The sequence below is a fragment of the Monodon monoceros genome, unplaced genomic scaffold (assembly GCF_005190385.1).
Source record: "Monodon monoceros isolate NGI ecotype Baffin Bay Population unplaced genomic scaffold, NGI_Narwhal_1 Super_Scaffold_20, whole genome shotgun sequence".
Lineage (NCBI taxonomy): Eukaryota > Metazoa > Chordata > Mammalia > Artiodactyla > Monodontidae > Monodon > Monodon monoceros.
The window spans coordinates 36,092,395-36,106,848 of NW_021703777.1; the positions used below are offsets into that span (position 1 = coordinate 36,092,395).

Genomic DNA, 14,454 nt, shown 5'->3' on the forward strand with positions numbered 1-14,454 from the left:
TAGTAAAATGGTGTTGAAGGTAATAACACTCAACTGATCACACTGTTCTTTTTCTTCTACTTTTCTTCCATCATCTTTTGTTGGCTCCCTATGGCATCTGTTGCTACTGGTCACATACTCCTTGACAGACTCTCCTAATGCATCATCTTTAACATTACACTTTCCTAGTTCTCTTACTCTTTAGGTACTTCCTTCTCTGTCCCCCTACTCTTCTCATTTTCACATGCCACCTTCAGCACTTCTTAACACTTCCTCTCTCCTGAATTGACTCACTCATATCTTTTACTCTGCCCTGTGATACACCATGCTCTTTCCCAGACATTAATAACATCTTCAAGACAGCTCAAGCTCTACCCAAGTGAATCCTGTGACTAAGCCACACTTTCTTCCTCAAAATTTTAGAGCATTTATTCATTGTTTTCTAATATATAATGGCTTCCTATCTTTCCTATCTGTGTTTTTTTTAAACCTAGATTTTAAGTTTTTTGGTAGGAACCTTTTCCTTTTATTTTAAAATATTTCTCAATATACTGAAAACAATTCTGAACACAGAGCAGTCAGTCACATACTTTACAGCTGTATAATTAGTTTATCTAAGAAACAAAAGACATTACAACAAAAATTAATTTATATTACTTGTAAAATATTTATAATTGTTGCTATTTTAACTGTAGTCAAATAATCCTGTAGGTATTTTTTCCTACCAATTTCCATATTTTTCACATATTCACGGGGGCATGGCCGATTTGCCCATTTTATTTCTTTTAAGATGTCAATTTTAAAGTAAATATGTAGCTACTATGTCTAAAAAGATCTTACATGTAAAACATCTGATAACCAAAGCATAGTCAGTGACCTAATCAAAACATACTAGAGAGGCTAAAATCTGGGAGGATGAAGAGATAAGCCAAGCTTTTTTCTCAGTATAATTAATCATATTTCTTAGGTTGCTGTTTTGCCCAGTATATATAGATGAAAAGGGAAGTAAAAGGTAAAGAATTCTTGTAAACTGAATCCGTGGGCTGTGCCCAATCATTTTATATATGTAATGACTCAGGAATAAAGCTCATGCAACTTTCTGAGGTAGACATTATTATTTCCATTTTACAGATCAGACACAGAGAGATTAAATTACTTATCCAAAATGACTCTAATTACTAAAAGAGCTAAAACGCAAACCGAGGACTACCTAAATTCAAAATCTGTGCTCTTTCTACTATACTATACTTCCAAATTTATGTTTGAATGTTAATAAATTATAACACCACCTAGATTTAGTTTTCACAAAAGCTAAACATTTAAGAACAGACATAAATATATTAATTTTGTCTTGTTAAAGGTTAATAATAATTTAATATTTCAACGGTAGGTTAAATACTGATTTTTAAAAATTATATGAATGATACGTACTTACTACAAGGAATTAACTATGAAACAATGCAAAGTATAAAGTACTAAACAATCTTAATGGCTGTGAACCAGCCTCCACAGAAAGTAAATCTAGTTTCTTAATTATCTTCTAGGTCAAGGCACTTTAATTAGCATAATGTATGTGTTAGCTATCAAGTGATAAGTCAGTAAAACCAAGCCTCCTATCCCCCCAAAAACCTAGCATAGGATCTATAATTTATTCAGAGGTACTACAACCAAATCCCATTAACCTGGAAACAAACAGTGATCCGATGTTAGGCAGTCTGGAGAAAATAATAATTGGATCCCCAATATCTACTCTCTTCAGTTTGTTTTGGGACAGCCAAGTGCCCAGCAAAAAAACTACAATTCCCAGCATCCCTTTATGTACAGATGGCCAATATAAAGTCATTGGGTAAGACTTTCAAGAAAATTCTTTAAAAGGATCTGACTCAGCTGGAAGGCATACCCTTTTTTGCCATTTCCCCCATTTCTTCCATATATTCTGACTAGAAGGACATTTTTATAGAATGCTAGCAGCCATTTTGTAACCAAGAGGGCATCTTGAGGATGGAAGCCTTGCAGTAAGGAGGTAGAGAAGAAAAAAAAGATGTCTGGGTTCATTGCCATGTCTTAAAACAGCCAGAGCAGCTCTGGAGTCCTATGCCTGGACTTTATATTAGAGAAAAGGAAATCCCTATCTTCTTAGGTCATTGTTATGCCAGGGTCTCTTGTCCTAGCAACCCAAAGCAACTTCTCATTGGAAGAAGCAAAACAAATAATTCATTGCAGTGGTCTTGGATAGGGCAAACACAAAGAATATTTCCCAAATCAGTGCTCCTATTAAGAAAGATGCTAAGGGCTACCCTGGTGGCGCAGTGGTTGAGAGTCCGCCTGCCGATGCAGGGGACACTGGTTCGTGCCCCGGTCTGGGAAGATCCCACATGCCACGGAGCGTCTGGGCCCGTGAGCCATGGCCGCTGAGGCTGTGCGTCTGGAGCCTGTGCTCCGCAACAGGAGAGGCCACAGCAGTGAGAGGCCCGCATACCGAAAAAAAAAAAAAAAAAAGAAAGATGCTAAGAGATGTATTGTGGGTTCTGTAGTTAAATTGTCAAATAAATTAAAATGATAAACAGTTGGCCATCTGTAACCACAGGTTCCACAACCACAGATTCAACCAACCTCAGATGGAAATTATTTGGGAAAAAAAAAATTACATAAAGTTCCAAAATGCAAAACTTGAATTTGCTGCATGCTGGCAACTATTTGCATTGTATTTACAATGATTTACGCAGTATCTACACTGTATTAGATAGTATAAATAATTTGAAGATGATTTAAAGTATATGGGAGGATTTGTGTAGGTAATATGCAAATACTATGCCATTTTATATAAGGGACTTGAGTATCCACAGCTTTTATATCCATGGGGGTCCTGGAATCAATCCCATGGAGAATATGGAGGGACGACTGTATACATAATCATCTTGGAGATTCATAAGGTATATTAGTATATTAAAGGTTCTAAAAGGGTGCGCAAAATCAGTCAGGATAAACGTCTACAAAAACTTACTAAAGAATTTTAGGTTATAGGCTTCCCTGGTGGCGCAGAGGTTGAGAATCCTCCTGCCAATGCAGGGGACACGGGTTCGAGCCCTGGTCCGGGAAGATCCCATATGCCGCAGAGCAACTAAGCCCGTGCGCCGCAACTACTAAGCCTGCGCTCTAGAGCCCGCGAGCCACAACTACTGAGCCCACGCTCCTAGAGCCTGTGTTCTGCAACAAGAGAAGCCACGGCAATGAGAAGCCTGCGCACCGCAATGAAGAGTAGCCCCTGCTCACTTCAACTAAAAGCCCGCACGCAGCAACAAAGATCCAATGCAGCCAAAAATTAATTAATTAATTAAATTAAAAAACAAAAACACATACCCTTTAAAAGAAAAAGAAAACAATTTTAGGTTATGTTACACAACACTCCTAGGGGCATAGCAACATAAGATTCACAAATATTAAGTAATGTATCTGTGTGACTGTGAACAATGTACATTTAAACATACTAGAATTTATGTACCTGATAGTGTTAACTTTCAAAATAGACACTATGGGAGGATAGATACCTTTGTCCTCAAACACAATATTATCAGAGATATTTCTGGGACTGTCTTTCTAATCATGTTTACAGTCCTACTTTAAAAATCACTCCTTTTACTTTATAATCATTTTACATTTTAATTGAAATTATTAAATCCTCCTAAATCATTCACCTTTCTAGATCATGAATATATTATTTAATTGAATCAAACCTATTCTCAAAGAAGAGATGTGCCACTACAAAGGATCTTCAAAAACAACATGCCATATGCTCTAAAAAGTAACTCCAAAACAGGAGATGTGTAGGGTTCTAAAAATGAGTAGTTTTGGGAATTCCCTGGGGGTCCAGTGGTTAGGACTTGGCACTTTCACTGCCATGGCCCACATTCAATCCCTGGTCAGGGAACTAAGATACCACAAGCCACGCAGCATGGCCAAAACAAAAAAAAGGGTAGTCTGAAGAGGATGACATTTATTTTCACAAGTTCCACGAAGTGTGTGAAAATTAGGCACAGGTTACATATATCAACAAGCCCAAGTAATGAGTGGAAGAAACAGAAACATGCAGCCCAAGAAACAAAGTAGGGCCATAAACTTTGAAACAAAAAAACATATTTAAGTTCATATATTACCTTTACCCAGGGTATTAAATAAATAAATAAAAACTGTTATAAGAGTATACCAAAAATAATAATAGCTAATATTTATTAAATACTTAGTATGCATTAGGCACTGCTCCAATTGCTTACATGTTTTAATGAATTAATCATTTAGTCCTTACAACAATCCCATAAAAGAGGCCTGGTAATTATCCTTATTTTGTAGATGAAATATCCACAAGGGTTTTCCACAGGGAAAATTTCCACAAGGTCACAGAGCTTATATATCAGAGTCAGAAATTAAAACTCAGGCTGCCTGGCTCCAAAGTCTAGGGTCTAAATCCCATGCTATACTGTTGTCTCTAAATCAAAGAGGAATGGTCAACACAATGCACAGCTGCATCTAAAAACAATTCATATATATTCAGATCAGTACTCACGTTTGTAAAGTTTTACATATGATTTAATTTTTACCTTTACAGCTGTTCTGTGCCAATATATCCTGTCAATAGATTGGCTTACTTGGCTTGAACTCAGATGATTAAATATATGTGGCCACAGACTAAACCATTTATCTGCTATCTTGGAAATGTGCCCTCTCTGTGTATCACCAGTGCCTAGTACAGCGCCCGGCAGAAAACAGGAATTCAATGTACGTTTACTGAATACAGAACAATTAAAAAGGGGGCTAGCCAGGGCTGCCCTGGTGGCAGCAGTTGTTAAGAATCCGCCCGCCAATGCAGGGGACAAGGGTTCAAGCCCTGGTCCAGGGAGTTCCCACACGCCGCGGAGCAACAAAGCCTGTGCGCCACAACTACTGAGCCTGCACTCTAGAGCCCGCGAGCCACAACTACGGACGCCCGTGTGCCCAGAGCCCGTGCTCCGCAACAAGAGAAGCCAATGCAATGAGAAGCCAACGCGATGAGAAGCCCATGCACCGATGAGAAGCCCATGCACCGCAACGAAGAGTAGCCTCCCGCTCGCCGCAACTAGAGAAAGCACGCACGCAGCAAGGAAGACCCAACGCAGCCAAAAATAAATAAATAAATAAAATAAAATAAAATAAATATATTTTTTTAAAAAGGGGGGCTGGCCATCAGAATATGGTTAGATCAGTCCAGATTCATCATTACGGCTACTAGAAAAACACTCAACTGGCTTGGTTTACCAACAGTGATTCTTTAATATCCCTTTAGGTGGAAGGACAATATCATCTATTTTTTAATTAAATCTCAGTATCTCAGTACAATCTTAAAACACCCTTGAAGTTAGATGAAGTCTTGATGTACACACATAAACATTGAGAAAGATTAAGATGAAATCTTATTTTTAAAATGTAGCTCTGGGGCTTCCCTGGTGGCGCAGTGGTTGAGAGTCCGCCTGCCGATGCAGGGGACACGGGTTCGTGCCCCGGTCCGGGAAGATCCCACATGCCGCGGAGCGGCTGGGCCAGTGAGCCATGGCCGCTGAGCCTGCGCGTCCAGAGCCTGTGCTCCGCAACAGGAGAGGCCACAACAGTGAGAGGCCCGCATAACGCAAAAAAAAAAAAAAAAAAAAAAAATGTAGCTGTTTGGTCTTCAGCTATATAATGAGTATGACATATTATGTGATAACATTAAAATAGTTTCTTTTATTTAAAAATTGAAGGAAATTCCCATTAAATTTTAATAATGGAAAATAATATAGTCTAGATTTTTTCTTTGTAAGTGTAAGAATTATATAACTATGAACACTGAAGGATATGTTGGCTTGAATTACAAATAAAACAGCAATACTGCCAGGTACTGTGTAATAACACATATACTATCTGTTATTTATTTCTGTATACCTCAAAGCAGTGCCAGAATTTCAAAGTTCTGACTGAATTCAACTGACTGGTACATATCCACAATATAGTTTTAGCTGGTTTCGATCTGATAATTGAATATTCCTAAGCTAAATTATATTTATTGTATATTTTAAAAAATTATGTTATTTTGCTTTTTCTAATCTAAGAGTTGTTTTTTATTTAATTTAATTTAATTAATTTATTTAATTTGGTTGCACCGGGTGTTATTTGTGGCATGCAAACTCTTAGTTGAGGCATGCATGTGGGATCTAGTTTTCTGACCAGGGATCGAACCCAGGGCCCCTGCACTGGGAGCTCGCAGTTTAAACACTGTACCACCAGGGAAGTCCCTAAGAGTTGTTTTTTAATTGAAGTATAGTTGATCATTTTTTTAAAAAAATGAAACACCTATTTCAGCTTTCATGATGTACAGCCATAAGGATACATTTTAGCTTTTGTAAATTTTCACACAGTACTTAGAAAACTGGTGTATGTTGCATCTGAATCATCATGTGAAGCTCATTCCTTCACTTCTAGAAACTAGCATCAGAGTCAAATCAAAATAGACTGTGAAGAATGAATTTAATCAATATTACGTTCAAATAATTCTATGAAATTACATCTCAGCAAAGTCAAGAGTATGAAAGACATTGAGAGAATGAATTTGTCATTCAAAACATTACAAATAAGGGAAACTCCTGTGTCAAAACACTGATTATTTCTTTTTACTTCAACATTATATTTTCCAGAAGAGATATCTGACTACACTAAGACCTAAAATAAATAATCCCTTAATAGTTTAAATATTTATTTTAAAAATTACACTTTTCTAGAGAAAGTGCTTAAGTAATACTTAAGCAGTTCTAAGAGTAACTAAGTTTCTTAAAAGGGTTCTCTTCTTTTAAAAAATTCTCAGGCTCTATCTTTCTTCCTAAAAAAAAAAAATACACCAACTTAGAATATTTTTAACACATTCTCAGATTATATAATCATTCTAACCTTAATTTAAGTTATTCAATAAGAATGTTTCATTTTTGTTCCACAACTACATGAGAAATAAGAGGAAAAGCATTAAAATATGAAAATGATACAGAATACAAAACATTCCATCAGACAGCCTTTCAACAAAATAACTCTCAACATCTTGGATGCAAATTTTTCTGAACTGAGTAGTTAAAAAAGCATGTGTTTATGTTAAAAGAAATGAACAATCTACCAATAAGGAAAAAAAGAAGGAACGCTTTTAATTAAAAATAATGTTTCCATTTCTACCCACTTTAGTTTCTACTCACAACACAATAAACCAATAAAGAAAACTTTGATTTTTTTTTTTTAAGGTGCTAAGGGGGGTGGTACAGCTGAGATGAACTACATGTACAGTTTCTTCGAAGCTGTGCATCAGTAGTTAACAAGTGACAAACACCATCAAAATTCACGACATAGTGTTAGCTTTCAACCATCTCAAACTGCTTAGGAACCTCATTTTTGTTGAAGGGAATGCTTTCTTGTGGGAAGAAATAGTCTCAGGACTTCCTTGGTGGTGCAGTGGTTAAGAATCTGCCTGCCAACGCAGGGGACACGGGTTGGAGCCCAGGTCCGGGAAGATCCTACATGCCGCGGAGCAACTAAGTCTGTGCACCACAACTACTGAGCCTGCGCTCTAGAGCCCGATAGCCACAACTACTGAGCCCGTGTCCCACAACTACTGAAGCCCGCGCGCCTGGAGCCCATGCTCCGCAACAAGAGAAGCCACCTCGATGAGAAGCCAGTGCACCGCAACGAAGAGTAGCCCCCGCTCGCCGCAACTAGAGAAAGCCCACACGCAGCAACAAAGACCCAACGCAGCCAAAAATAAATAAGTAAATAAAAATATTTTTTAAAAAAAGAAAAGAAATAAAGTCCCTCATGCAACTCTATGTTCAAGTTAAAACCAATAAGACGGTTTTCTGTTGGAAAATTCAATTGTACCATACGGCAACTAAGAGTCTCCATTTGTAAAAGAAAAAAAAAAGCTTCCCCAGATAGAAAAACCTTGAATCAAATTCCAACACTTAAGTTGAAATGATGACTTTCTCTATTTCCTGAAACTGTTGTAGTACACAAGAGCAATTAAGCCGTTGGTTGGATTCAGAGCATACTGATATAAATGATAAACATAAGGACACTCAAGTTCCTCCTCTCAGTTAACTTTGAAAAGGAAAACCTCACAACTAGGTACAAGGAATTGAGGAAAGCATTAAAAATGTGATATTTCTCTTCACTTAAAAAAAACTATCAAAAATAACATATTTTAAATTATAAATCTAAAGGAAATGCCTATATATATCATATTTACCTCATTTCAGATGATGGGAAATTGTAATACAAATTTCCAAACCTTTAGGTAATACAGAAGTTTCTGTGATGATAGAAATATTCCATATCTGAGCTGTTCAAAGCAGGGGCTACTAGCCACAAGTGGCTACTGAGCACTTAAAATTTGGCTAGTGGGGGGAGGGAAGGACTGGGAATTTGGGATTAGCAGATGCAAACTATTATATATAGGACTGATAAACAACAAGGTCATACTGTTTAGCACAGGAAACTATATTCAATATCCTGTGATAAACAATAATGGAAAAGAATATGAAAAAGAATATATGTATAACAGTCATTTTGCTATAGAGCAGAAATTAAACACAACATTGTAAATCAACTATACTTCAATAAAAAAATTTTTTTAATTTGGCTAGTGGGAATAAGGAACTGAATTTTAAGTGATAGCTAATTAAATTAATTTAAATTTAACCACATGTGCAGCTCTAAGGAACTGGAGGGAAATATTTATACCTTAAATTCTGATTCAAATAGTAAAAATCCTGTAGATGGGCATATACATAGTTGCTTCTGAAACATATTTATTTTTTTTTAATTCTTGTGATTTATGTAGAGGAAAATACCAAAACACAACATAAAAATGTTGCTGCATTTGTGGGAATCAAATTTTCTATACTCACCTTCTAGAGAGGACTAGAATACTGGTTTGTAAGTTGGCTCCATGTTGTAATTTCTTAGGGCGCTTCCAAAAATAAGGATGTGTGGGTCTTACCCCCAAAGATTCTGGTTTAATTGGTCTGAATTGAGTCCTGGGCATAAAGATTTTTAAAACCTACCCAGGTGACTCTAACATGCAGCCAGAGTATCACTAAACTAGAAAGAAAATAAGAAACTGTTAAGTATAGATGCAGTGTGCAACCAAAGACATTTCTTTGCTGGTAGGCAAAGAGGGCCTTCCAACAACACAGATTCAAGTCAAAACCCCTGAGGGCTATGGTGTGTTACATGTTCAGGAATGATTTGGGTGTACAATCATAAGTTTTTGCTATTATTGAATGTTATTCAATTATGTAAACGAGACTAGAAAGGAAGGAAATAAACTAAATACTGAGTGTCAATTTGCACTTGCCACTTTTGCATAAATTATTTAATTTCATCCCCAACATACCTTGGGAAGTAGATATTATTAAATTATTTAAAGATGTGGAAAGTAAATTTAAAGATATTCTCTAGGATTTGGACACATGTTTCTCTGACAGTAAAGTCCACATTCTATATACTACAGCAGAATTCTCTCTGAGGAAGTTTGTTTCAATAAATTTTCATACTGGAATCAAAGAAAAATAAAGAAAAAGCAGGATTCAGTGGTGGAGCACAGGATAAGGCAAACACACTTAAACAGGTGCTTAAACCAGTTCCTGTATTTCCTAAGCACCTGAAAGCAAACCCGGGGAAAAACATGTTCATCTGTGGTTCAAATCTACAGCAGCCTCAACACTAGACCATTTAGAAGTTGCTGCCTTTCTATCCTAAGAAGTTAAGTAATTGGTCTCCTACTGTCTCACAAGCTATTAGCTATAGTCATACATTCTTCATACAGGATAGAACAGGATGCTTATTCACAGTGACTGACACTAAACAAGAATAAGACAGGGGTCTTAAAGATATTTTCATTTTGCCCCCTAGACTCACAGGATTACTGGGATTACTCCTCGTGGAGCAGTTTACAGACCACAGTTTTGATGTGACATGCTTACAGTGACTATGTAACTTTTAACTTAGATCATTGATGTTCTATATTAATTACTCATTAAAAGCTTTTTAAATCCAGTTCCTGGGTTGTTCAACCTATCTTAATTTTCAAATTAAGAAAAGTTGTCAGTGGAAAAAATTGGAAATCCAGAGCAACAGGCCCTCACCCTTCCCCTCAGCACTAATCCTTCTATTCTGAGACCCAATATCCTTTCTCCTTTTTCAGGCTCCAGCAGTGTAAAGGGACATTAACTCAAATGAGTCACACTTGGTTACATCAGATGCCTGAGAGGAGAAAACCTTCAATTCTCTATTCTAATTAATGGCACAGACTTCTCCCAAAGCATATTCCAAAATAAGAAAATGTTGACAGGAGTAACTCCTAAAATGCACAGGCTTGGAGTATGGCAGTGTTTCCTTTCGATTTCAATTGGTATTAATTACAATTTAATTATACCACAAAAAATGTTTTGTAGTTTATTTAATAATGTCAAACTCTTGTCAAAAAAAGAGAGAGACCATTGTAAAGCAATTATACTCCAATAAAGATGTTAAAAAAAAAAAAGAGGAAGAAGCTGCAGCAGCTTATTCTCAGTAGTTCCTTTCTCTAGCTCATTTGGAATGGGCAATAAGATGAGCTGGAAAAATACATACTCAATTGATACAGGGGAAGTTACAATGCCCCTCATCCAATCCCTGACCTATTAAAAGCAGAATAAAGCAAGGATTTGACCTGTTTTTCTTAATAAAAAAATACATAAATTCCATTCATTTCAAGATTGATACCTATCATCTACCAAAAACAATTAGCCAATTCTCACATTCACTTCCTGCATTTGAGGCATGCCTCCAGAAAAACATAATGTAAGTTTTACAACTTTTGACCCCACCATAGTATCAAAATCCATCTTTGCAATTGACACTGGTTTTAATGGTTTGTGTATGTGTGTTTATTGTGACATGAAAAGCTATTTATAAATATTTTCAGATGCTGGTAATCACCCTCCAAAAAAGAGCAGGCTTTACATGCAAGTAAAAGTTTTGGTGGGACAAATGTAAATTCAAACCTACATAATAGATTTCTTTTAAAAGTTCTTGTATCAACTATACTCCAATAAAAATTAAATAAATAAAAAATTTTTTAAAGTTCATGTAAAAGTGAAACACACTTCAAATTAGTTCCTTTTCTTAATAACCCTAGATATTTTTTCTATTTTTAATTCCACCTTCCATCCTACCATCTCCCCAACACATACTTCCACAAGGCCTCTAGAACATCAAAGTTAGAATACAAAGTTATTATGAAAAAACTATAATAAACTTAAGATTGGACAATAAAGCAGTCAATTCGCCTCTGTACGAATTTACTGAATCAATACATGCATGAACTTAATAAATAATGCTAATGATATTAACATAAGAAATAATTTGTATCATAGCACCAACACAAACAGCCAATGAACAGGAAGCAAGTTTACACGTTGACCCTCCCAACCCAGTCAACAAGAATTTGGGAAAATACCAACGCTTGTTTCATAATACAACGACTTCCATTTTTTCCCCATCCTTTAGTAAACTCTGTAGATCTAAATTTTAAAATCTTTCTAATTAGTTACCTGCACTCTTCAACCCACAGATCAGGTGTCCTACATTTCGTTTAGGTCCCCGCCTTGAAAACAAACCCGATTGCCCCATTTTCTGAGAGGTAAACTCAGCTCCAGGCAGCTCCCCATGAAGTCACCGCGTTTGTTATTTCAAAGATGCAATTAAACGAAAATGACACAAGGCTGTCCAAGAGATTAGTTGGAACTGTATGGAAGGGTCTATCATATATGTGTAAGGCCATTGAAAACTGTATTGCTGTTAACCTATTTTAGTGGTAATATTTCTCCCCATTCCCCCTTCTCCAGTGTATTCATAACAGAGGGAAATTAAACTTTGTAAAAACTTTCTTGCTTCTACCAAACTTTAGCTTTCCAGCTTTCGGTACTACAGTATCTTGTAATGAGTAAAGGAGAGAGGGAGAGGGGTGGTTAGCTCCACTCAGAGAAAAGCAATAAAAGAGCTTGCATCAGGCAGTGTCTCTCCCTCTGCCCCCTCTTCCCTACCACCCAACCCCCTCTTCTCCGAGCCCTTACATATACACATTCTTCTCGGCGGCCTCTAACCACACCATGTCCACAATCATTTACAGAAATTGGAAACAGACTCTGGGAGCCCTTCCCTTAGCACGCACAGAGCAGAGATGTAGTAGCAAGATGGGGCAATGTCACTCTCTATTACCCCACAATCTCTTACCCCCTCTGGGGTTTAATTCCCGAGAATCCGACTTTCCTCCGCGGAGAAGGTGAATCTACCTAATTCACAATAAAACATCATCTCATCCCTCCCCACCCCAGTAACCCCACCCCCACCTAACACACCAAAACACTCCAACCAAAAAAAGTTCCTTCCACCAGGGCAACAGGGTTGATTTTAGGGGCTGGGGCAAAAGCAGAGAGAGGTGGAAAAGAGCGAGCGCGGTGCACTTTGTTGGGCACTTTCTGCACACGCAGTCCAGAGCCCAAGGCAGCTCTCGTCCTTACCCGCTCTTCCGGAGACACGGTCCTACTACTGGAGCGCGGGACGAGGGCTGCGGGGACGCGGCGTCGGGGTGGGCAGCCGGCAGCCCCCGCGGGCGCCCAGAGCCTCCACCTCTTCTTCCCCAAGCGGCTGCGAGCGTGGGCCGAAGGAGCTGGAGAAGGAGCCTGGGGAGGGGGAAAAGAGGAGCAGCATCTCCTCCTCCTCCACGCCTCCGAAACGCCCCTCCAGCCGCGACCCCGGCCGACCGCCTGACCTTCGAGCGCTCGCGCACCCTTCCCGGCCCTCTGCTGCCCGGTACGCCTCCAAGGGCTTCGCCAAACCCTCTGGTGCGGAACGGCTCAACTTCTGCAGCCGGCTCCGAGCGCTGCCGAGGCGGCAGAGGCGGACCGGGAAGCCAGGGAGTGGTGCTCGCCAGCAAGACGGTCTCTAGGAGATGTAATCATGGTGTGTCACCCTCGCCGCGCCGCGGCTGCCGGAGCTACTCGCTTCACTCGGGCTACACCTCACGCGCCCGCACCGGCTCCGCCCAGTTCATGTCAATCAACCCTCCTCGGATTCCCGGAGCACAGCGGATCTCCGACCCCGCCGTCCCCTCGGCCTCATTGGCCCGACAGCCCTCCAGCCCCGCCCCCTCCCTAGGGACAAGGTCGCCGGGGAGACAGGCGCCCAGGTTCCCATGACAACCGGAGTCTTGGGCCTGGCTTTTCGCGTTCTTCTGGCTTGCCAGACGCTCAGGTTGATGGCCTGGCAGCGAAGTTCTTAGCCCCTGCGGGGTGGGCTCCTAATTTCTGGCCAAGTTGAAAATGCAGCCGACCGCCCCCACACTTCCAACTTCAGAAACAGAACTTTGTGGCCCAGCAGAGCGCGAGGGAGAGTGAAAAATGCCCTGCTCTTCCCCTGTCAATCGAAATAACCCCTCCCCCCTTGCCCTCCCTTGCCTCCAGCCTTGTTTCCATATTCCCACCGGGCGGATTTGGGCTTTGAAAGGGTGAGGAGAAGAAGAATGAGAGAAAGAGCAGGGCTGTGCCAGCTCCCTGCAGCAATATAGCGACTTGGAAATGGCGGGGTCAATGAAAACATCTCGGTGAGTATTCCCACAGTTGTAAAATGATCTTCAAAGGTATGGTGGCAACACTTGGTAAACCCCAAATGCCCTCAGGAAAACTCACATTCTCATATTTGTAAAAAAAAAAAAAAAAAGTGTATAAATTCTTGTAATTTTCCTTCTGAAGCTCAGATAATCCTAAATTAAAAAAATAAGTAAAATGTTTGACAAAATGGAATAAAATAAAGGCATCCATTTTTCTATAGGACTACACATTACAACTTAGCAGAAGTACGTCCTAGCAGCTATGACCCTCCTGCAAGCTAAAAGATTTGGGTTACAACAATTTACAAGGAAGTCTTACTGAATTCATGAGCGAATGGTATCTTGTCATTTGAGTTTCAAAAGTTTGGGTTTATTCTCAGAAGTATGAGGTAAACCTGGTACAAGGGGACCTGGGAGTTAATTTAGTCTTGGACCCCTAATGTTGAACCCTAGGTGAAACTTAACTTCATGGCTGGTTCCAAAATGGAGAGATCTGAAGCAAAGTTAGAGCTGCAACCCTAGCCCCTGAGGCTGCTGTACACGTATGATGAATGAGGGGATTAATAGTAATGGTTTACCTTTGGCGAGCCTTGAGTTTTCATTATCTCATTTACTAAATGAATATCTGTGATGGATGTGTTCAGTCAAATATGCCTTGCAAATGTGCACTGAATGTGATTACTCACAGCGCTAAACAATAGAAAATGCACAGCAGAATTTTAAGATAAGGGTCCTGCCCTCAAGGAGATAACCACAGAGCCTAAGGAAGAAAACTAGCATTCTTG

The 14,454-nt window shown here is 39.2% G+C and overlaps 1 protein-coding gene across 12 annotated transcripts in view; it reads right to left on the bottom strand.

Moving 5' to 3' along the window:
• PTPN13 (protein tyrosine phosphatase non-receptor type 13) overlaps nucleotides 1-13,063 on the bottom strand; it is a 234,878-nt gene extending 221,815 nt beyond the window's left edge. For 9 of the 12 annotated variants that reach the window (XR_003795550.1, XM_029234945.1, XM_029234946.1 and 6 more), the window contains exon 1: nucleotides 12,582-13,063. The gene's annotated coding sequence lies outside the window, so the exon portion shown is untranslated. The remainder of the gene's footprint in view (nucleotides 1-12,581) is intronic. The other 3 variants (XM_029234948.1, XM_029234947.1, XM_029234949.1) reach the window with 2 other exon arrangements.
• Nucleotides 13,064-14,454: the final 1,391 nt, after the last annotated feature.